General features: G+C 51.0%; 1 pseudogene; it reads left to right on the top strand.

Moving 5' to 3' along the window:
* The window catches only part of LOC119305946, a 72,146-nt pseudogene extending 50,821 nt beyond the window's left edge, over positions 1-21,325 (top strand).
* The last annotated feature ends 210 nt before the right edge of the window (positions 21,326-21,535 follow it).

Genomic DNA, 21,535 nt, shown 5'->3' with positions numbered 1-21,535 from the left:
TAGCTCACCCCGGCTCATATATGCCAGATATGGAACCGTCTAATCCGGCATGACGTGTAAAGCATCCACCAACTGCGCCTCCGGATCAGGAACAGCCAGATCCTCTTCTATTGGCAATTTAACAGACGGGTTATGCAAGATATCTAAAAAGGTGTTAGGAGGTACCGGTTTACGCTGAGATGCAAGTCGGCTCAAAGCGTCTGCCGCTTCATTTTGCGCCGATCAATGTGCTCCACCTGGTAACCTTTGAAGTGACCCGCCACAATATCTACCTCACGCCTGTAAGCCGCCATGAGTGGATCCTTAGAATCCCAAGTACCAGAAACTTGCTGAGCCACTAGATCAGAATCTACGAAACAACGAACTCGAGTTAAGTTCATCTCTTTAGCCACACGGAGACCATGAAGTAGAGCTTCATACTCAGCTGCACTTACAAGGAAACATCAAACGGAGGACATAGCAAATTTTATCACCGCGAGGGGAAGTTAGGACAACTCCAGCCCCCGAGCCTTCCAACTGCCTTGATCCATCGAAATGAATAGTCCAATACGTATTATCCGGCTTCTCCTCCGGTGCTTGCAACTCGGTCCAATCATTGATAAAGTCCACAAGAGCCTGAGACTTGATGGATGTTTGAGGCACATATTTCAAACCATGTGGACCAAGCTCAATTGCCCACTTGGCAACCCGGCCAGTTGCTTCTTTGTTTTGGATGATATCGCCCAAGGGAGCAGAACTAACGATTGTGATGGGGTGACATTGAAAATATTGCTTGAGCTTTCGGCTGGCCATAAAAACCCATACACCAACTTCTACCAATGCGGATAGCGTTGCTTTGATTCGATCAGAACTTCACTGATGTAGTATACTGGTTGTTGAACCAAATACTCCTTCCCAGCCTCTTTACGCTCTACCACAATTGCCACACTGACCGCTCGGGCATTAGCAACCACATATAATCGTAAAGGCTCATGATCAACTAGGGCTGTGAGAACTGGCGGTTCAATCAACTGCCGTTTTAACTCCTCAAAGGCCGCATTGGCTGCATCACTCCAGACGAAATCATCCATCTTCTTCGGCATCTGATACAAGGGAATGGCCTTCTCACCCAGATGACTGATAAACCGGCTGAGGGCTGCAATCCAGCCTGCGATACGCTGAACATCATTGATACATGTTGGTTTAGCCAAGGATGTGATTGCCTTGATCTTTTCCGGATTAGCCTCAATGCCCCTAATAGACACAAGAAAACCGAGCAGCTTGCCTGCCGGAACACCAAAGACACACTTATCCGAGTTAAGCATCATCTTGTAAACCCGGAGGTTGTCAAACGTCTCCTTGAGATCAGCTATCAATGTCGCCTTTTCCCTGGATATCACCACAATGTCATCCACATAGGCATGAACATTACGCCCAATATGCGTGTGAAGACAATTTTGCACACAACGCTGATAAGTTGCCTGAGCACTCTTGAGCCCAAAGGGCATAGAAACATAGCAGAAGGCTCCAAAGGGAGTGATGAAAGCTATCTTCTCCTGGTCCTTAACTGCCATTTTGATCTGATGGTACCCTGAGTAAGCATCCAAAAAACTCAGGCGCTCACAACCCGCCGTCGCATCAATGATCTGATCAATACGCGGGAGAGCAAAAGGATCGGCCGGGCAAGCCTTATTTAAGTCCGTGTAATCCACACACATACGCCAAGTCCCGTTTTTCTTAAGAACCAACACCGGATTAGCCAACCATTCAGGATGAAACACTTCAACGATAAACCCAGCAGCCAACAGCCGGGCTACCTCCTCCCCAATTGCCTTGCGTCTCTCTTCATTAAAGCGACGAAGAAATTGCTTGACCGGTTTAAACTTCGGATCAACATTAAGGGTGTGCTCAGCGAGTTCCCTTGATACACCTGGCATGTCAGAAGGCTTCCATGCAAAGATGTCACGGTTCTCATGGATGAACTCGATGAGCGCGCTTTCCTATTTTGGATCCAGATTGGTGCTGATGCTAAACTGCTTGGATGAATCACCAGGTACAAAGTCAACAAGCTTCGTCTTGTCAGCCGGTTTGAAGTGTAGGGTCGGGTCATTCTCAGTGGTGGGCTTCTTCAGAGGGGTCATATCTGCCGGATCAACATTCTCCTTGTAAAACTTTAACTCCTCTGTAGCACAAACCGACTCAGCATACGCCGCATCACTCTCTTCGCAATCCAAAGCAATTTTCCGACTTCCATGAACCGTGATGGTTCCTTTGTGACCCGGCATCTTGAGCTGCAAGTAAATATAACAAGGCCTGGCCATGAATTTTGCATAAGCCAGTCGTCCGAACAGTGCGTCATACGGGCTCTGGATTCTCACCACCTCAAAAGTCAAAGTCTCAGACCGGGAATCATGTTCGTCCCCAAACACAACTTCCAAAGCAATCTTGCCCACAAGATATGCCGACTTTCCTGGTACCACGCCAAGGAAAACAGTATTGGACGGTTTAAGATTTTTATCTGTCAACCCCATTCGGCGGAATGTCTCATAATACAGAATATTAATGTTGCTTCCTCCATCCATAAGTACTTTGGTGAACTTGTAACCTCCCACCTGAGGTGCCACCACCAGAGGTAGTTGACCCGGATTGTCAACCCGGGGCGGATGATCCTCCCTACTCCACACGATAGGTTGTTCTGACCAGCGCAGATAGCGTGGAACTATCGGTTCAACCGCATTGACCGCCCTCTTATGCAGCTTCAGATCACGCTTGCACAGACTAGTGGTGAATACATGATACTGTCCACCATTCCGCTGCTTCGGGTGACTCTGGTAACACGACTGCTGCTGATTCCCTTGACCACTCTATTGGCTATTACCACCTTGGTTGTTCTGGTTACCATGATTATTCTGAAACCTAGAGCCTGAACCGCCGCCACCATGAAACCCTGGACCTGAACCGCCCGACGGGCCCTGATCATACCGGAAGAATCAGAATTTTTGAACTCCTTCATGATGTTACAATCCTTCCAGAGATGTGTTGCAGGGACCTCTTTGGTTCCATGCTTTGGACAGAGCTGATTCAACAAACGCTCCAGATTCATCGTCCCACCATGCTAGGGCGGTTTACCCCTACGACGCTGCACATTAGCATTAGCCACAAAATCTGAATCTGCTTTACGCTTACCATTATTGCCATGGCCTCCCTGGTTGTGCTGCTGTCCCTTCGCACTGCCGTTCCTCTTTCCCTTCTCCGGTTTCTCATTATCAGAATCGGGATCCTTGGTATTATTAGAATCGGCATATTTTACCAAGGCTAACATGAGGGTTCCCAGGTCGTTGCAGTGGTGCTTGAGCCGTCCCAACTTCTCCTTCAGTGACTTAAACCGGCAATTACGTTCCAGCATGATAATCGCTTGGCCAGCGTTAATCCGGTCGGACGAGTGCAAAATTTCTGAGACCCGGCGCACCCAATGAGTTGTGGACTCGTTCTCGCCCTGAACACAAGCATCCAGATCTATAATGGACATGGGTTGTTTGCACGTATCCTTAAAATTGGCTATAAACCGGGCCTTCAACTGATCCCATGACTCGATGGAATTAGTTGGCAGATTTTTCAACCAAGTGTGGGCTGGTCCTTCCAACATCATCGTGAAGTACTTTGCACAAGCTGCTTCATCCACATCCAGCATCTCCATTGCCATCTCATAAGTCTCGACCCACGCCTCAGGCGGCTGATCCGCCGTATAGTTAGGCACCTTGCGCGGTCCCTTGAAATCCTTGGGCAGACGCACGTTACGGAGAGCCGGAATAAGGCACGGTACTCCCCAGGAACTGAAAGCAAGCCCGAAGCCTCTTTCAACCGACACTATTGGCTGAACCGGGGCGGGTTGATAATGATCCAAAGCGCCATCCCTTCGAGCCCTGCCATGGTCCACTACCTCCTGAGCATTGCGACGCCGCACGCTGCTAGACACCTCTGGTTCGTCCATCCGCCTGCTATAACTTGGGCTCGGACGGGGGGTTGAATGGATCCTGTCCCGGCTATATGAATAAGCCTGTTGCTGCACTACGGCGGTTTGAAGAAGATCTCTCGCCCGCCGTGTCTCAACTGCCTCTATTGAATCTCCTTCCATTGGAATGGCTGCCAAGCGTGAAGCCGCAGCAATCATGTTATCCAGGGGGCTCGAAAAGTGACCCGGTGGTGTAGGCACGTACTATGGCGGGTTAACTGTCCGTCGGGGTAGTTCCGTTGCCCGTGGCTGATCCGGGGCGATCCTCGGCGCTTCGGCTCGGTCTGCGGCTTCCGGATTGCTCGGCCCAGCGCCTGGGGTCTGAAAGAGATTTAACCCTTCGTAAACCGGCAGCAGGCGCGACCGATACTTCCTTCGTAATACCTCCTCTGACGCGGTCCGGTCCAGCATGAGCCGGTAATTCTGTGCTTGTATCTGCTATGCTTGAGCATTCAAAGCGGCCTGTTCCTCAGCCATTCTATTATCCTCAGCCACCAGGTCCGCCTTAGCCTGCGCAATCTGCTCCTTCAGCCTCGCAACCTCCGCATTGTGCTGATCCTGCGTATCTGGGGTGACTCTCACGGTTAACAAGGTCGCCCAAGCGTCCATTAAACCGGAGAGAACCTGCGCCGGCTGGCGCGCCGAGGTACCTGCCACGGCCGCTGATCCGGTAGTCATTGCTATGGTCGATGAAGACTGTAACACAGGTTGCATGCCGGCCATGTAAATAGCAACCCGGCTCGGCGCTTCAGGGAGGTCCGGAATACTGTTGCCATTGGAATATCCCTCGGGCATACCGTCATGAATCTGGTACAAGGACTCGGTTTCGCCAGTGGATGACTCGTCGTCGGAATATACCGCCGTGTGGCCCTTAGACACCAGTTCAGATCCGATCCCATGGACACATCCTACGAACACATGCTTCACGGCGGGCGTAACCCGGGCTGGACTTGCACGCTGAGCCGTCTCGACGAGGTCGGTGTAGATGTCCGGCTCAGGGCCTGGTTCACCGATCTTGCCAATGAAGACATGAATTCCACCGAAGGGGACCCGGTACCCGTACTCGATTGAGCCGGCCTCAGGGCCCCATCCTTTGTCGTCAATGTAAAGCTTGCCGCGACGACTTTTGGTCATCCGGCCGATCACGTACCCCTTAAGCCCTTCAGAGCAGCCCTTCAAGAACTCGACACCATCGTGCGATAGCCCCACGGTGGGTGCCAACTGTCGTGGAATTATCACGTCAGATGTCCTCGTGAAAGGACTTAGTCGTGGAGCCATCGCAACGGGTTAGCTTGAAGGGGTTAAACCGGACAAGGGACACGGGAGTTATACTAGTTCGGCCCCTTCGATGAAGGTAAAAGCCTACGTCTAGTTTGTGATGGGATTGAATGGGTTTCGATGATCAGGGAGCGGAATACGCTTGCCTGAGTCTCGAATTGTTGTCTCTTGTCCCTAAACCGCCGCCGGGTCGCCCCTTTATATACACAGGTTGACTCCCGACCGGTTTACAGAGCCTCGAGGCCGACTCATACCAAGTGTCTGGCTCGGTCTCTCCTTTCCTAACTTATACTACAAGTTTACATAGTCATGGCGGTTTACCACTATGGGCCCTAATCCGCCTTTGGGCTTTGGGCTTCTATGCTTCCTTTAGTAAAGCGCCATCTTCCGGATCTTCATGGGCTTTAACATATTCAAGGGTGAACCGGACCCTCCTGGCCGGTTTATACTCAGTAGCTATATCCTCCACAGCTATGCTCCCCGGCAACAACGCCAAAAATAAGTCTTGATGACCCACAAGTGTAGGGGATCGCAACAGCTTTCGAGGGTAGAGTATTCAACCCAAATTTATTGATTCGACACAAGGGGAGCCAAAGAATATTCTTGAGTATTAATAGTTGAGTTGTCAATTCAACCACACCTGGATAACTTAGTGTCTGCAGCAAGGTATTTAGTAGCAAGGTAGTATGATAGTAATGATAACAGTAATAAAAGGTAAAGATAGTAATAGCAATATTTTTGGGTTTTGTAGTGATTGTAACAGTAGCAACGGAAAAGTAAATAAGCGAAGCACAAGATGTGAAAAGCTCATAGGCAATGGATCAGTGATGTATAATTATGTCGGATGCGATTCCTCATGTAATAGCTATAACATAGGGTGACATAGAACTAGCTCCAATTCATCAATGTAATGTAGGCATGTATTCCGAATATAGTCATACGTGCTTATGGAAAAGAACTTGCATGACATCTTTTGTCCTACCCTCCCGTGGCAGCGGGGTCCTAGTGGAAACTAAGGGATATTAAGGCCTCCTTTTAATAGAGAACCGGACCAAAGCATTAACACATAGTGAATACATGAACGCCTCAAACTACGGTCATCACCGAGAAGTATTCCGATATTGTCACTTCGGGGTTGTCGGATCATAACACATAATAGGTGACTATAGACTTGCAAGATAGGATCAAGAACACACATATATCGATGAAAACATAATAGGTTAAGATCTGAAATCATGGCACTTGGGCCCTAGTGACAAGCATTAAGCATAGCAAAGTCATAGCAACATCAGTCTCAGAACATAGTGGATACTAGGGATCAAACCCTAACAAAACTAACTTGATTACATGGTAAATCTCATCCAACCCATCACCGTCTAGCAAGCCTACGATGGAATTACTCACGCACGGCAGTGAGCATCATGAATTTGGTGATGGAGGATGGTTGATGATGACGACGGCGATGAATCCCCCTCTCCGGAGCCCCGAACGGACTCCAGATCAGCCCTCCCGAGAGAGATTAGGGCTTGGCGGCGGCTCTGTATCGTAAAACGTGATGAAACTTTCTCTCTGATTTTTTCTCCGCGAGACGGAATATATGGAGTTGGAGTTGAGGTCGGTAGAGCCTGAGGGGGCCCACGAGATAAGGGGGCGCGCCCAGGGGGAGGGCGCGCCCCCCACCCTCATGGACAGGGTGTGGGCACCCTGGTCTTGATTCTTTCTCCAGTATTTTTTATATTTTCCAAAAAGTGTCTTCGAGGATTTTCAGGACATTTCGAGAACTTTTGTTTTCTACACATGAAACAACATCATAGTAATTCTGCTGAAAACAGCGTCAGTCCGGGTTAGTTTCATTCAAATCAGGCAAGTTAGAGTCCAAAACAAGGGCAAAAGTGTTTGGAAAAGTAGATTTTTTTTTACTGTGAACTGTGGGGCAAAACCCCCACAGCATTTCAAAACTTTATTAAAACCAGGCAACAGTTACAACAACATGATTACAAGAGGTAACCAAAAGTAAAGAGAAAACAAAAAAAAGAGAAGGCTAAAACTTAAGGTGGCGGGAAAGAAATCCACTTAAGCAAGTCATCCTTGTAAACAGATTTAATTCTGTGCTGCATCAGAGTTAAGTCATGCCTGAATGCTCCTCTCCATTTGTTGAAACTTGCCCTCTCACCTCTAAAGACCTTGGCATTTCTGATGATCCAGATATTCCAATAGGCAATAAACACTACTTCAGTGAAAAAGGGCTTGTCAAAACTTCTCCTTGCGTGGATGACCAAATTAGACATAGAGTTTCCAGCCGACCAATCAATCTGCTGATAATTCCAAACTCTGACACTGAAATTGCAGTTGAAAAAGAGATGGTCTCTGGTTTCTCTTACTTGAAGGGGGCAGAGCCTACAAGTAACACCATCATTCATGTGCCAGTGCCTCCTATCAACCGTATCCTTAGTGTTGAGTCTGTCCATGATGAGCATCCAAGCAAAAACCTTGATCTTAATAGTGCAAGAGGATTTCCAGATCCACCACAGCAAGTGGTTGAAAGTTTCATTCTGAAAAGCATGACCATAGAACAACTTGGGTTTGTAAATCTTTGAAGAGCCCTTCCATAACCATAAATCCTTACAAGTATCATCTCTTCTATGGGAGGCTAACATATCTCTTATTAAGTTTAACTCATCAAAAGCTTGAGCCGACAAAGGTAGGTGGAAGTGTTGGTACAAGTCCTTGAATTGAAGATATCCTTAACAGAGATCCATGGATCCTTGGCAAAAGAGAATAATCTTGGGAATCTAGACTGCAAGCTAGAAACTTCATTGCCAAGATTCCAATTGTCAGACCAAAAAAGAGCAGTGTCACCAGCATTGACATGCACCCAGGAGCAATCCCTAAAATTCTGCAAGACCTTGCAAATATCCTTCCACAAAAAAGAGCCACAAGAAGTTGTTCCCTGGGGCATTCCATAATAATAATATGAATCCCAAATTAAGGACACCCAAGGAAGGTCTTTCCTGTTGAGAAAAATACTAGCATGCTTGAGAAGCAAAGCCACATTTTGAACACCCAGGTTCAAAATACCAAGACCACCCTTGTGTTTTGGTCTACAAATCAGATCCCAAGCAGCAAGAGATGGTGCAGGCTCCTCCCTATTTTTTCTCCACAGACATTGCCTTTGAATTCTTTCCAGCTGCTTGAGGATTCCAGCAGGAACAGCCAGGCTTCCCATAAAGAAAATTGGCATGGAGGACAAAGCAGAGTTTAAGAACTGCAGCCTTTCACCTTGATTAAGGAAGGAAGAGCTGGCAGTCATTCTCCTCTCCATACAATCCACAAGAGGCATAAAGTCCACCATCTTCGGCCTTGTAGTACCCACAGGCAAACCAAGATAAGTAAAAGGCATCTTTCCAATTTGACATCCAAAAGCAGCAGCAAGATCTGTCATGACTGCATTTTCAACATTTATAGGAATGATGAAAGATTTATGGTAGTTGACATCAAGACCTGTGGATTGAGAGAACACCGACAGCATATCCTTCAAAGCAAGAAGCTGTTGCCTGTCAGCAGGAAGGATGATCAGACTATCATCAGCATATTGAATGACAGGGTAGTCTTGATCATGACAGGGAATAGGTAGCTTTAGGATACCCTTGGTGAACATATCATTAATCACTGTTTGCAGAAGATCAGCAGCTATCACAAAGAGTAGAGGAGAAACATGGTCCCCCTGTCTTACTCCTTTTTTGCAAATAAATTTCCTCCCAGGGACACCATTCAGGAGGAGAGAAGAAGTACCAGTGGCAAGTAGCTGCTTCATCCATAGGATCCACTTTTCATTAAAACCTTTGTGCCTGAGAATTTGAAAGATAGCTTCATGCTCAACAGAGTCAAAGGCCTTCTCAAAGTCCAATTTGAGAATCACAATTGGCCTCTTTGACTGATGGCACTGATGCAGATACTCAAAGGTCCAACCAATGCAGTCCTGGATTGTTCTGCTCTTAATGAAACCATACTTATTCTTATGGATGCATTTCATGATTATCTTCTAAAACCTATAGGCAGCCATCTTAGAAAGGAATTTCAGACCCATGCTTGTGAGTGAAATAGGCCTATAGTCTCCCACTTCCTCAGGTGATAACTTCTTGGGAATCAGAGTAATGAAAGAACTATTAATGTTCTCCAGTACTGCAATCCCCTCATGAAAAGCATGAGCCAGATCATAGAAGTCATTTGAAATTATGTGCCAGCACCTCTTGAAAAATAGACCATTAAAGCCATCAGGTCTAGGTGCTTTATCCACAGGCATATGCTTGACCACATCATCCATTTCCTCCTTTTCAAAAGGTTTAGTAAGCACATCCAGGTCATCTACTGGAGTTATTAGAGATGATAAATCAAAACCCATTACAATCCCTCTAGAAGTGCCCATTCTGTTCTTGAAACAGCTCCAAATAATTCCAGCCATTTGTTCATGATCAGAGACCACAGAGCCATCAGATAATTTAAGACTAGCAATTGAATTTCTCATGTGCCTCTCAGTGGCCATTGCATGAAAAAATTTGGTGTTCTCACCCCCAACCTTAATATACCTGATAGTGCATCTCTTTTTCCAGTACAAGCAGCGCAAGTGCAAAAGCTTTTCCAGGTGGACCTTCACAATTTTTCTGAAATTGAACTCCTGTCTAAACAGGGGCCTCCATTCCTCCAGCTCATCTAGAAGGAAGATAACATGATTACACTTGCTAATCAGTAATTTAAGCTTGGAAACATGCATTTGCCATCTCTTAAGGCACATTCTTAGATGCTTAAACTTGTCTGCAATCTTAGCAGTAATGTGAGCTTTCCTAGATGGAATTAGCCAAGAGGATTCTACACAGTCCATAAATCCCTCGAGTTCCAACCAATAGCTTTCAAACCTAAAAAGGTTTGACTTAGGTATGTTTGTCTTGATTGAGACCAAGCAAGGGATATGATCAGAGGCAGTCCTGGCCAGGGGCAAAACCTCAGTCATTGGATAGTCAGTAATCCAATCTACTGAGGTGAAGAACCAATCTAACTGCTCCAGAAGAGGGATGTCCTGCATATTGGACCAAGTGTAAGATCTACCTTTAATTGGTAATTCAAGAAGTCCCAAATGCCCAATAACCTCATTGAAGATGAACATATCATTTATGTCTCCACCAGGTACATTTCTATTGTCCACTGACCTAAGGAAATTAAAGTCACCAAGCAATAACCAGTGCTCATCAATGGGGATACAGAGGTTATATAACCAATTGATAAAGTTGTCCCTAGCTTCACCCTGACAAGGGCCATATACAACAACCAAGGTCCAACTTTCATTATTTTGCCTGGAGGTAAACTGAATTACAACAGCAAACTGCTGGACTTCAATTAGAGTTCCAATAAAAACAGATGAATTCCAAACCACAAGGATACCACCAGAAGCCCCTATTGAAGGGGAGCAGGCAAAAGAGTCAAATCTCTTAGGGCAGAAACTCTTGATTGATCTTGAATCAAAGGACGAGCATTTAGTTTCTTGTAAGCAGGCTATAGAGCATTGACTTTCCTCAATTTTCTGTCTGACAGCTCTTTGCCTAGCTTCAGAGTTCAGACCTCTAACATTCCAGCATAGCACATTCAAATTTCTACATAAGTTACTCATTAAAGCATACACTGGGAAACATAAACCATATGACACACAATGTCACATGTCCAAAAGAGCAAAACAAAGTCTGACCCACCACACAGATATAAGAAAGTTCAAGACATAACTGACAGACATAAAATAGAACAGAGGCAAGCTTAAGGGCCTGCCACACCCAGTAGACCATGAGCAGACTAAACATCAGGGACAACGGAGGCAGAAGCAAGTGGGTCCACCATAAGTGCATCCACAGAGAGGAGAGTGGCATCAATTTCCTACTCTCTCCCAATTTCCTGAAGCCGCGCAATAGGTGTCGCCGGTGGGATTTCTTCAGAAGCCTGCTCTTCAGTCTCCTGGACCGTGAAAGGCTTCGCTCTGGGCTTCTTCCTCTTGGGCTGAATAGCAAGCTCATGAAAGACGGGCTTGAAACCGTCCTGCTGGACAGAACTCCTAGTGCAACGTCTGAAGGAAGTATCAACAATTGGAGTTGGCGCCAAAGGTTGCCGTGGCCTCCTTGCTTTCACCACGGTTGCAGGAGGAATCGCCTGATCAGGAGCAGAATCAACAAACAGAGCTCTAGCGACTGGCCTGGCCACTTCCTGGTCCTTCCAAGTGAGACGGGGCAAATCCAAATCAGAGAAAGTGAAGTCCCAGCTTCTCTTTGACAGAACAACAGGCGACAGAGGCTTCATTGAAATGGGCTTGGGAACAGAGAAGACCATAGGAGCATGTAGCAGACTTTCAAAAGATCTTCTCCAAATCATGTCAGGAGGTAGAGGAGGCCCATAGGGCACAGCAGGAGAACAAAATCCTCTCTGATCACAGGAGGCTGATAGACCACAATGGCCCAATGATCAGGAGCAATCTCCTCATTGAATGGAGGAGGAACAGGGTCTTCAGGCTAATCATCATCAAGAATTAAAACACCAACATGTGGCACCTGGGCATCAGCAGCAGAGCTTGGCTGTGCAGACAAATCAACCACCATGGATTCCTAGTCCTGCACAGGATCAGGGGCTACATCGTCATCCCAATTTCCCCAATTGTCATCAGCCACCTCATAGACCAAAGGTGCAGGTGGAGGATGGGGCACTGCGTTCCATCCCAAAGCAGGAAAAGCAGGTAAATTGAAAGGAGGCATCTCAGGGAATGGGACTCCAGGCACCGGGTGTGGATTGCCATTGATGGGCATCCAATCCTCATCTTGGGGCATCTGCTCAGCAAAGTTTGCACCCAAGATAAACAGGGGAGCAGTCCAAGAAACTCTTGCACCTCCATAGGGTGCAAAATCCATGAACACCACATCACGTGGCACCAGAATGTCTTCAGGGAAAGAGGCAAACACCAGAGACCTGACCAAGTAAGGATCCTCGCTAACCCAATGATGGAATTTGCCGAAAGTGTTGACAGCCGCTCTGATACACTCTGTATTACGAAGATCCAAGGGAATGCCAAGGAACATGAGGAGGCCTTGACGGAAACCCTGAACGCCGCGGAAGGACTCACCCTCATCATGCTTCATAAAACGCACAAAGCGATCATTACCCAGGGGCTGCGGCGGGAGCTGCATCAGATGGAAACAAATAGCAGCGTCGCGAAGCTCAAAAAGCCCCACAGCGCGAATCTAAGGCTGAGCCGATCTGACTAGAACTCCATGCTCTTCCAATGAACTACAGCCTCTCTAGCAGCGCCAATCTCATCTGGCTGGGGGATAGGCATTACCTCAGCAAGCATAAACTCCTCATGGCGGCGCACAATTGGGGTATGCGGCGAGATAAAGGTTCTTGGAAGGCGATCTTCTCCACCGTCGATGACATGGTGGCCAGCGGGGACGTAGAGCTGAGGATCCAGATGAAAGTTCGCCATCAGAGCCGAAGGCTCAGCCTCCAACGACGGCGAGTGCAACCACGGAGGAGGGGTTTCAGGCGGCAAGGCAAAGGGAGTCTTGGGGCCAGGGCTGATGGAACTGGACGAGGGAGTTAATGCGGAAGTGGAAGGGAGGTCCAAGTTTGGTAAAAGTGTTGTCAGAGAGATATTCCCGCAGCGCGCCTCGGAAGCCGTAGCGTTAGTGGATTTGGGTTGCCAAACAAGCCCCAAAACCTGTGCAAATTTGTTGCAATCCTTCATGACATGACCCGACCGGAGGCAAGAGATGCACCACAACTTGGACGTGCATGCATCCGCAAAGTGTCCCATCCTTAAACACTTTTGACACGTGAGAACCTCATCAACCATATTTGAAATTAAATCCTCAAAATCATCCCTGGCTTGCTGAGAAGAAGGAATGTCCAAATTATCCGCAGAAGAAGCCGGGCCAGCCCGGTCGGACCCAACAGAGAGCAGCCCATGGCCCGTGGCACGTGTTGGCACGTCCACATTCAAAGCACCCGAAATCCCGCCCGAGATAGTCGGCGAGCGATCAGCTAACGGCAGGAGATCCTGAACCGTACCAAACGAGATAGATGGCCTCATCGACGTCCACTGCAGGCTCACCGGCGGCACGGGGTGGATGACAACTCTCTCATGCGGAGGGATAGAATAACCAGCATCTTCAGTGGTCTGAATGCAATTTTCTGTAGCCGGATACCGATAACCTCGACAAGCATTATAATTTTGAAAGACTGCAAACGATAATTTCTTGCCAACAGAGCTTGAAGATTTGAATGAGGATTTTGATGGCCTAGAATGCATGGCTAGAACCCCAAGAGCTGCACGCCGCTTAGAAGGACTAACTAGGATCCACTCGGCATCACATTCTAATTTCCAAATCCTAAACTCACGACTCCAATTCGGGCCACCGTTACTCCAAAGATGAAAGTAACATTTGAAATGATCACAAGCAAAAGATCTAAGACTAATAATGATCATGGCGACAGCCTTGCAAGATACCTGAAAGCCAAATACCTTATCCTTGATCAAGAAAACCATGATATCAATGCCCGAGCCACCAATTGCTGCCTCCAGAGCTGCAGCCACCGAATCTTCATTCAAACGGAAAGAATGGCGTCCAAAAGAGACCACCATGGTGAAGATCTCCGAGTCTTCCATGGGATGCACCGAAAAGCCCGTAGATTGAAAAACCTTCTCAGCAAAAACCAAACCCTTGGAGAAGTCCAAGCCAAGGGTGGAACCATCATTGGAACCCATGAAAGATGGGTATGAACATGTAGATCTCAAGACACCGGAGAGATCTATCGGAGAGAAACTAAACTTTGGTGGCTAGGGGTGGAGATCGCCGGCGGTGGTGGAGATTGCCGTGTAGGAGGTGGGGTGGAGATTTGTTGGTGAATTTGTCCACAGCGACAAGCAAATGAGTCATGCCGCCGTGAGCCGTCTTGAATGGCCCCACCATGTCCAGTCCCCAAACGGCAAAGGGCCAGGCTATGGGAATGGTCTTGAGTGCAGAAGCCAGCAGATGTGGCTTGGAGCGGAACTTCTAGCACCCTTGACACTTCTGGACCAGTTCTTTGGCTTCTTCTAGAGCAGTCGGCGAGAAAAAACCATGGAGGAAAGCTTTGGCAACAAGTGATCTTGAAGCCGCATGGTGACCGCATTCACCTTGGTGGATATCCTTAAGGATTGGTTGGCCCTTGTCTGGCTCTACACATCACTGATAAACACCAGTGACACTGCGCCACACCAGTTTTCTGTTGACAATTGTGTAGGCTGCCGCCTGCCGTTGCACTTGTCGGGCCGAGACCTCATCAGTCGGCAGTTCTTTGGTCACCAGAAATTTGAGGATTGGTTGAGCCCATGATGGTGCTGCTATTTCTTCGACTGCTACGACGGCAACTTGTATAATGGCGGTTGGGACGGGAGGCGGCGGGTTGGAATCGGCTGCCGCCTGCTGAGCTGGAGAAGTCCTTGGGCCGACTGCTGCAGTCCCCGGGCCGATTTATGGAGTCCCGGGGCTGGGTGTGGCTGCTGCGGTCCCTGGGCCGCCTGCCAAAGTCTCTGCGCCGGCTTTTGGGGCCCTCAAGTCGGATCCGACTGCTTTGGGAGGGGTCGGCACGAAGATAGAGTCTGACTCTGGTGACAGCTTGACAAATGGCTTGAGAAGGCACCACAGGGCGACACCGGCTGGTATTGCTTGTCGGGTGGAGCCAATCCGTGCCAGGGCATCTGCCTGTTGATTGTCATTTCTTGGCACATGGAGAAACTCGCACCCCTCAAAATATCCACTGAGCTGCTAAACAAAGAAGCGGTAGCTTGCCATATTTGCATCCTTGGCTTCCCAGTAGCCTGACGACTGCTGGACCACCAAGTCGGAATCACCATAACACAGGATCCGGTGAATGCCAAGTTCCTTGGCAAGGCGGAGCCCGTGTATGAGTGCTTCATATTCAGCTACGTTGTTGGAGGCGGCAAAGTGGATCTGCAACACATATTTGAGCTTGTCGCCTTTGGGAGAGGTGAGGACAACGCCGGCTCCCAGACTGGTGCGCATTTTTGACCCATCGAAGTGCATCCGCCAATGGGTGGAGTCTAGTGCTGGTGGCAGGTACTGGGTCTCGGCCCAGTCTACGAGGAAGTCGGACAGCGCTTGTGACTTGATGGCGGTGCGAGGTTGGTAGTAGATGGTGTAGGGGGGCAGATCTATGGCCCACTTGGCCACTCGGCCGGAGGCATCTCGGCTTCCAATGATCTCAGCAATTTTAGCGGTGCAGACAACAGTAATTGGATGCTCTTGAAAGTAAGGCTTGAGCTTCTTGGCGGCAAAGTGCACACCATAGCACATCTTCTGATAGTGGGGGTAATTTTGCTTGGAGGCGGATAGTACTTCACTCAAATAATACACCGGCCTCTGGACCGGCAGTGCCTTGCCTTCCTCCTTGTGTTCCACCACTATGACTGTGCTGACCACCTGACTGGTGGCGGCGATGTAGAGGAGCATGGGCTCTTTATCAGTCGGGGCTGCCAAGGCAGGCGGGGTGGTCAACATCTTCTTGAGCTGGCGGAAAGCTTCGTCCGCCTTGTCGTTCCACTCGAAAAAAGTGGTTTTCTTCATGAGATGGTACAGTGGGAGAGCCTTCTCGCCCAGCTGGCTGAGGAAGCAGCTGATGGACGCCAGGCAGCCAGTGAAATTTTGTACGTCCAGTAGTCGGGTTGGTACTTCCATACTCTCAATTGCCTTGATCTTCATAGGGTTGCACTCTATGCCGCGCTCTGAGACTAGAAAGCCAAGAAGTTGGCCGGCTGGTACTCCAAAGACGCATTTCTCCGGGTTGAGCTTGATTTGAAATCGACGCAAGTTCTCGAATGTCTCTTTGAGGTCTTCTAGCAGCATGCCACGGTTCTCCGTCTTCACCACCACATCGTCCACGTAAACGTGGGCATTTCTGCCGAGTCGCTTGAGGAGGCACGTCTGCATGCAACGCTGAAACCTGGCGCCGGCATTCCTCAAGCTGAACATCATCGCCAGGTAACAGAAGGCTCCTAATGGTGTGATGAAGGCGGTCTTCAGCCTGTCGGCTGGGTTCAGCATGATCTGATGGTATCCTGAGTAGGCATCCAAAAAACTCAGCAGTTCGCATCCGGCTGTGGAGTCTATCACTTGGTTGATTCTTGGCAAGGCAAAGGGGTCTTTGGGGCAAGCTTTGTTGAGGTTGGTACAATCGATGCACATGCGCCATTGCTTGTTCTTCTTCAACACAAGAACCGGGTTGGACAACCATTCGGGGAAGAACACCTCCATGATGAAGCTGGCTGCTAGAAGCCGGGCTATTTCTTCTCCAACAACTCTTCTCTTTTCTTCCGACAGGCGGCGGAAGGCCTGCCTGACCGGCTTGACCTTAGGTCGGACATGTAGCTTGTGCTCGGCGAAATCCGTCGGGACACCCGGCATGTCTTTGGGAGACCATGCGAAGATGTCACGATTCTCACGGAGGAAATCAACAAGCTCGCCTTCCTATTTACTGTCAAGGTTTGTTCCAATGAGAGCGTGCCTCTCCGGGTGCTCCGGGTCCAAGGGTATCTTCTTTGTTTCTTTCGCCGGCTTGAACGAGCCCTCAACTTCCGACTCCTTGGGTGGTGGTGACATTTCCGGCTGCTTGCCTGCCATCACCACTACCCGTTCAAGGAGCCGTTTTTCAGCTGCAATCACAAGGGACTCGGCCAGCCGGCTGCTGTCTGCAGCACAGGTGGACGACTTCTTGTAGTCTCCAGCTATAGGCAGGATTCCCTTGGTAGTCGGCATCTTCATCTTGAGGTAAGCATAGTGGGGGACCGCCATGAATTTGGCCAGAGTAGGTCGGCCAAGCAGCGCGTGATAAGGGCTCTCAAGGTCCACCACCTCAAACCAGATCGACTCTCAGCGGAAGTGATTTTTGTCCCTGAAGAGAACATCAATCTGGGTCTTGCCGATAGGTGAGAAGGAAAGGCCTGGGACTATGCCGTGGAATACAGTCCGACTGGGCTGAAGCTGCTTCTGCTTGATTCCCAGCTTCTCCATTGTGTCACGGTACAAGATGTTGATGCTGCTGCCGCCATCTATCAGGACTTGGGAGAAACGAGCTGCCCGCCTCTCTGTTGCGAAGGTGGCATCCAGGACCAGGGCGTAAGAACCAGGAGAGGGCATCACTTCCGGGTGGTCAGCCCTGCTCTAACTGATGGGCTTCTCAGACCAGTGCATGAACTCAGGGGCTCCTGTTGCCACTGCCTGTACTTCTTGCTGCTGTTGGTGTTTGTTGCGTCTGTCATCGGCCACGCTGGTGAACACGATGTAAGCTCCATGATCCTCAGGATACTCGTCTTGTATGGCACCGACTGGCCGAACCGCCGGCTGCTGGGGCTGAGGAGGCGGCGGGCCGGCAGGCGGTGGGGGGCAGGTGTCCATCTCCCTTGGCGATTCGGGTGAGCCAACAACACTTCCGAGTGGTGGTTGGACGGCTTCGCTCTGCTATGAAACTTGCAGGGTGCATCAAGGGTCTGCTCGTACGAGAAGCCGGACAACCAATTGGGCTTCCGCCCTTCTGACGCTTGAGTGGAGGCTGCCCCTCCGGCTGCTGCTCTTCGACTGTCGACACCTGCTGGCTTGTAGAAGCCGGCTGCACGGCCTTGCGCTTGTTGTCGCTCTGCTGCTGTCTCCGGCTGGTGTCACCGGCCGGGGCCCGAGAAGTCGGAGGAGCTATCTTGCCGGATGCATCGACTTGGATCTCCTCCTTCATGGAGGAGCCGGCAGTTGCGTATTTGTCGGCAATGATCAGCAGATCGTCGAGAGTCATCGGCTCATCGCAGAGGAGTCGGTGCTTGAGGAGGGTTCCCTCTCGGCACCTGCCAGTGAAGTATTCGATGGCCTACACCTCGTGCACGCCCTTGCAGGAGTTGCGCAGCTCGGCCCAGCGCGTGAGGTAGTCGTGAGTTGATTCGCTGGGCCCTTGGACACACAAGGAGAGCTGTCGAGGCTTGGGAGGCTGCTTGTACGTGCTGGTGAAATTGCGGACGAAGGCCTCAGTGAAATCAACCCAGCTGTTGATGCTGCGGGGCTTCAGGCTGTTAAGCCACATCCAGGCTGTGCCCTGGAGCATGAGCGGGACGTACTTCACAGCAACGCGCTTGTTGCCGTTTGCTATGCTGACAGCCGTGGAGTAGTCGACCAGCCAGTCTTCCGGCTTCACGGAGCCGGTGTACTTGGGCGTATCCCTTGGGAGGGTGAACCATCGAGGGAAGGGCTCATCTCGGATTCGGGGGCCAAAGCAAGGCGGACCCAACGCATCTTCTTCTTCTAGCGCCAGGGAGCGATTGAGGCGGTCGATCCGGTGGCGGGCGTCGTTTTCTCCGACTCCTTCCCGGCGGCCAAGGCGGTCGCCGAGTGTCGGGCGCGTGACAGGCGGTGGAGTGGGATGCCTTTCTCCACGAGGCTGAGGAGGAGGCGGATCGCCTCGCCGCTCCATGGCTCGGGGGCGGCCTTCTGCATCGCGCTCGATGGAGAGGTGAGTCCGACTGCGGCTGGCAGCCGGCTCGTTGCCCTTCTTACCACGGGCACCACCAGTCGGTGTCCGGGATGTCGCACCGTGATCCTAGCGAGGGGGTGGCTCGTCGTTCTGCCGGTTAGGCGCTTCGTCGCGGCAGCCGGCTTCTTGCTACTCGGCGGCCGCGTCAAGGAGCTGCTGGACATGCTTCGTCATGTGACGACGCTCGTCGCCCTCGTACTTGTCCAGCTCGTCTGCCACCGCCTGGGCAGCTCATATGTTTCCCGCTGCCATAGCGTAGACGGGACGATCTGCCCCGAACGCACCAGTGATGGCCGCGCCATGCAGCCGGATCGAGTCGGCGCAGCTAGGCCCTTCAGGGGCCAGCGTTTCGCCGACGGCCCGTCCATCTCGCGCCGGTAGGCCTCCGAGAGGCGACGCACGCTGGCCAGTCGGTTGGCGCTCTCGAGGAGCCGGACGCGGTGCGCTTCCAGCCCTCAGCATCCACATTGGCCGGGATGGGCGCTGACAACTCTCGTAGCGCCGCATCGAGTGGGTCTCCAGCGGCTCCGTCCGAGTGCTCGCCACTGTTGATGACAAGCACCTCCGTGACGGTGCTCCCGTCGCTGTGCTCGCGAGGGGGCGGCTCATCGTAGACCACCATGTTGGCGGGGAACGCGTCAAGCGACGCCGTGTCGGAGTCGATGATCATCGGGTCGGTGGAGCCAACAGACTCCAAGTCGACTGCAGGCTCGCGGGTGACATGGAGCTAGTCGAGGAGGCCGACGAGGCGGTTCTTAGGGCAGTCGGTGCCTACGTCAGATGCAGGCTCGTCGGAGAGGCTGATCTCGCCGACGAGGTCGGCGAGGCAGCTCGCTGTGCAGGCGATCTCCGCGTCGTGCGGCGCGTCGAGTCTGACGCCATCGGGCGTCCTGGGCTGGCTGCGAACGTCCGGAAGGAACAAGGTTCCCATCCAAAACAGATCTTCACATGACGGTGCACCTCCCCCCATGGTGGGCGCCAAATGTCTGGGGATGGGTGGGACATATGCCAAGGGATGGCTTATCATGGTGGGAGCGAGTAGAATGTCGCCGGTGCCTGGAAGCGGGATAAGGCATAGACACGAACGCCGGTGCACTTTACCCAGGTTGGAGGCTCTCCTCGGAGATAATACCCCTACTCCTGCTCTGCGGGGTCTCTGCATGATCACTAAGGCACTAGTGAATACAAGGCGCTCCTTGAGCTGGATGCTAGAGGTTGAAGGAGGCAGGGCTAGCTCTCTTCTTCCTCCAGATATGAGTCTAGGTCTATCAGGTTCGGAACCCTTTGCATGGGTGCCCTGGGGGTTTTATATAGGCCTACCCCCCCAGGGGTACAATGGTAACTTGGCCGGGCGCTGGGCCCGGCTGTCAGCATCTCTGGTCGCCGGCTTCTCCGCCGGTAGTTGGGGCCGCCGCCTGGTGGGACCTCTGACTAGTCTGGTACTGAGCCGACAGGGCGCTGCCGCCGCTGGCGGGTCTGGTTGGTGGCTGATCACTGTAGCCATGGTGCTAATGACGCAGGCTTGGTCAGGGGAGCGTGGCTACAGTCCCGCCGCCTGGCGGGAGATCACTGTAGCCACACCGCGCCCCGTCTGGCTAATGGCTCACTAGCCGTGGGGGAGGGTCCGACCGCCTGCTGGAGGCCGGCGTCCCGCAGCTCCGGCTGGTCCGGCTCCCACCATCTTCCGGGCTCTCTCTGCCCGGTAGGGCCTGCCGCCTGCGAGCCGTACCGACAGGCCGTCGTGGGAACATGACCCCGCCGGTTTAGGAGTGGCGCAAAGGGGGAATGGCAACAGTGTCGCGTCGTGCGGAGATCTCCGTCTGTACGGGGCACTATAGCCATGCCAAGATCGGGATCCGGGGGTACGGGGCTATGCTGTAACCTCACCCTGTCTTGTCTTCTTGATGAGGGGAGCAGACTCTGAGGGCACCTGGTGGCCGCCTGCTAGAAGCCGGCCTCTCCGGAGGCCGTTTGCTAGGAGTCAGCCTGTCTTGGTGCCATCTACTGGTGTTGGGCCGCCTTCGGGCAGCCGGCCGTCTGAGCCAGCCGGCCACCAGAAGGCAGGGTTTCATTCCGGAGTCTCGTGGGTCGAAGCCAGCCCACAGTGTTGAAAGGCTCAGGGACTCGGGTTAGCCTACCCGTGGCCCATTACTCCAACAGGTGTCGATGCTATGCTGGCCCTTCGGCGCCGACCAGTACACCAGCGCTCGGTACGCTTGGTCTGAGTGGTGCGTCGGCTTGGAGATCGGTGGTGATGTCAAGAGAGACGAGGTGGAGGCAGCCATCAGGGAGTTGATGGGAGAAGGGGAGAAAGGAAAAGAAATAAAGAGAATGGTCAATGAATGGAAGGAGAAGGCTATCGTGGCTGCACAACCAGGTGGATCCTCTTGGGTAAATTTGGAGAAGGTGGTCAATTAGGTGCTTACTGTGCCTCTTGCCAAGGGGGATACAGAAATATGAGTACTAGCCTTGTGGTTCGAAAATTAGCTATGGATCCTCTTGTGGTTAGTCTACACTAGACTAGTAGTAATAATAATTTCATGGAAAATGAAGACATGGCCATGGTTGTGATCCGTCCTTGTCGATTCTTACTTTATCCTACAAAATCTGCATGTTTTTCATTTGAAGTTACAAACCAAAACTCATACTTAACGGGCATGAAGCAAAGAG

Source organism: Triticum dicoccoides, chromosome 5B (genome assembly GCF_002162155.2).
Source record: "Triticum dicoccoides isolate Atlit2015 ecotype Zavitan chromosome 5B, WEW_v2.0, whole genome shotgun sequence".
NCBI lineage: Eukaryota > Viridiplantae > Streptophyta > Magnoliopsida > Poales > Poaceae > Triticum > Triticum dicoccoides.
Note: the sequence above shows the minus strand (reverse complement) of the source record. Positions and strands in the feature narration are given on the sequence as shown.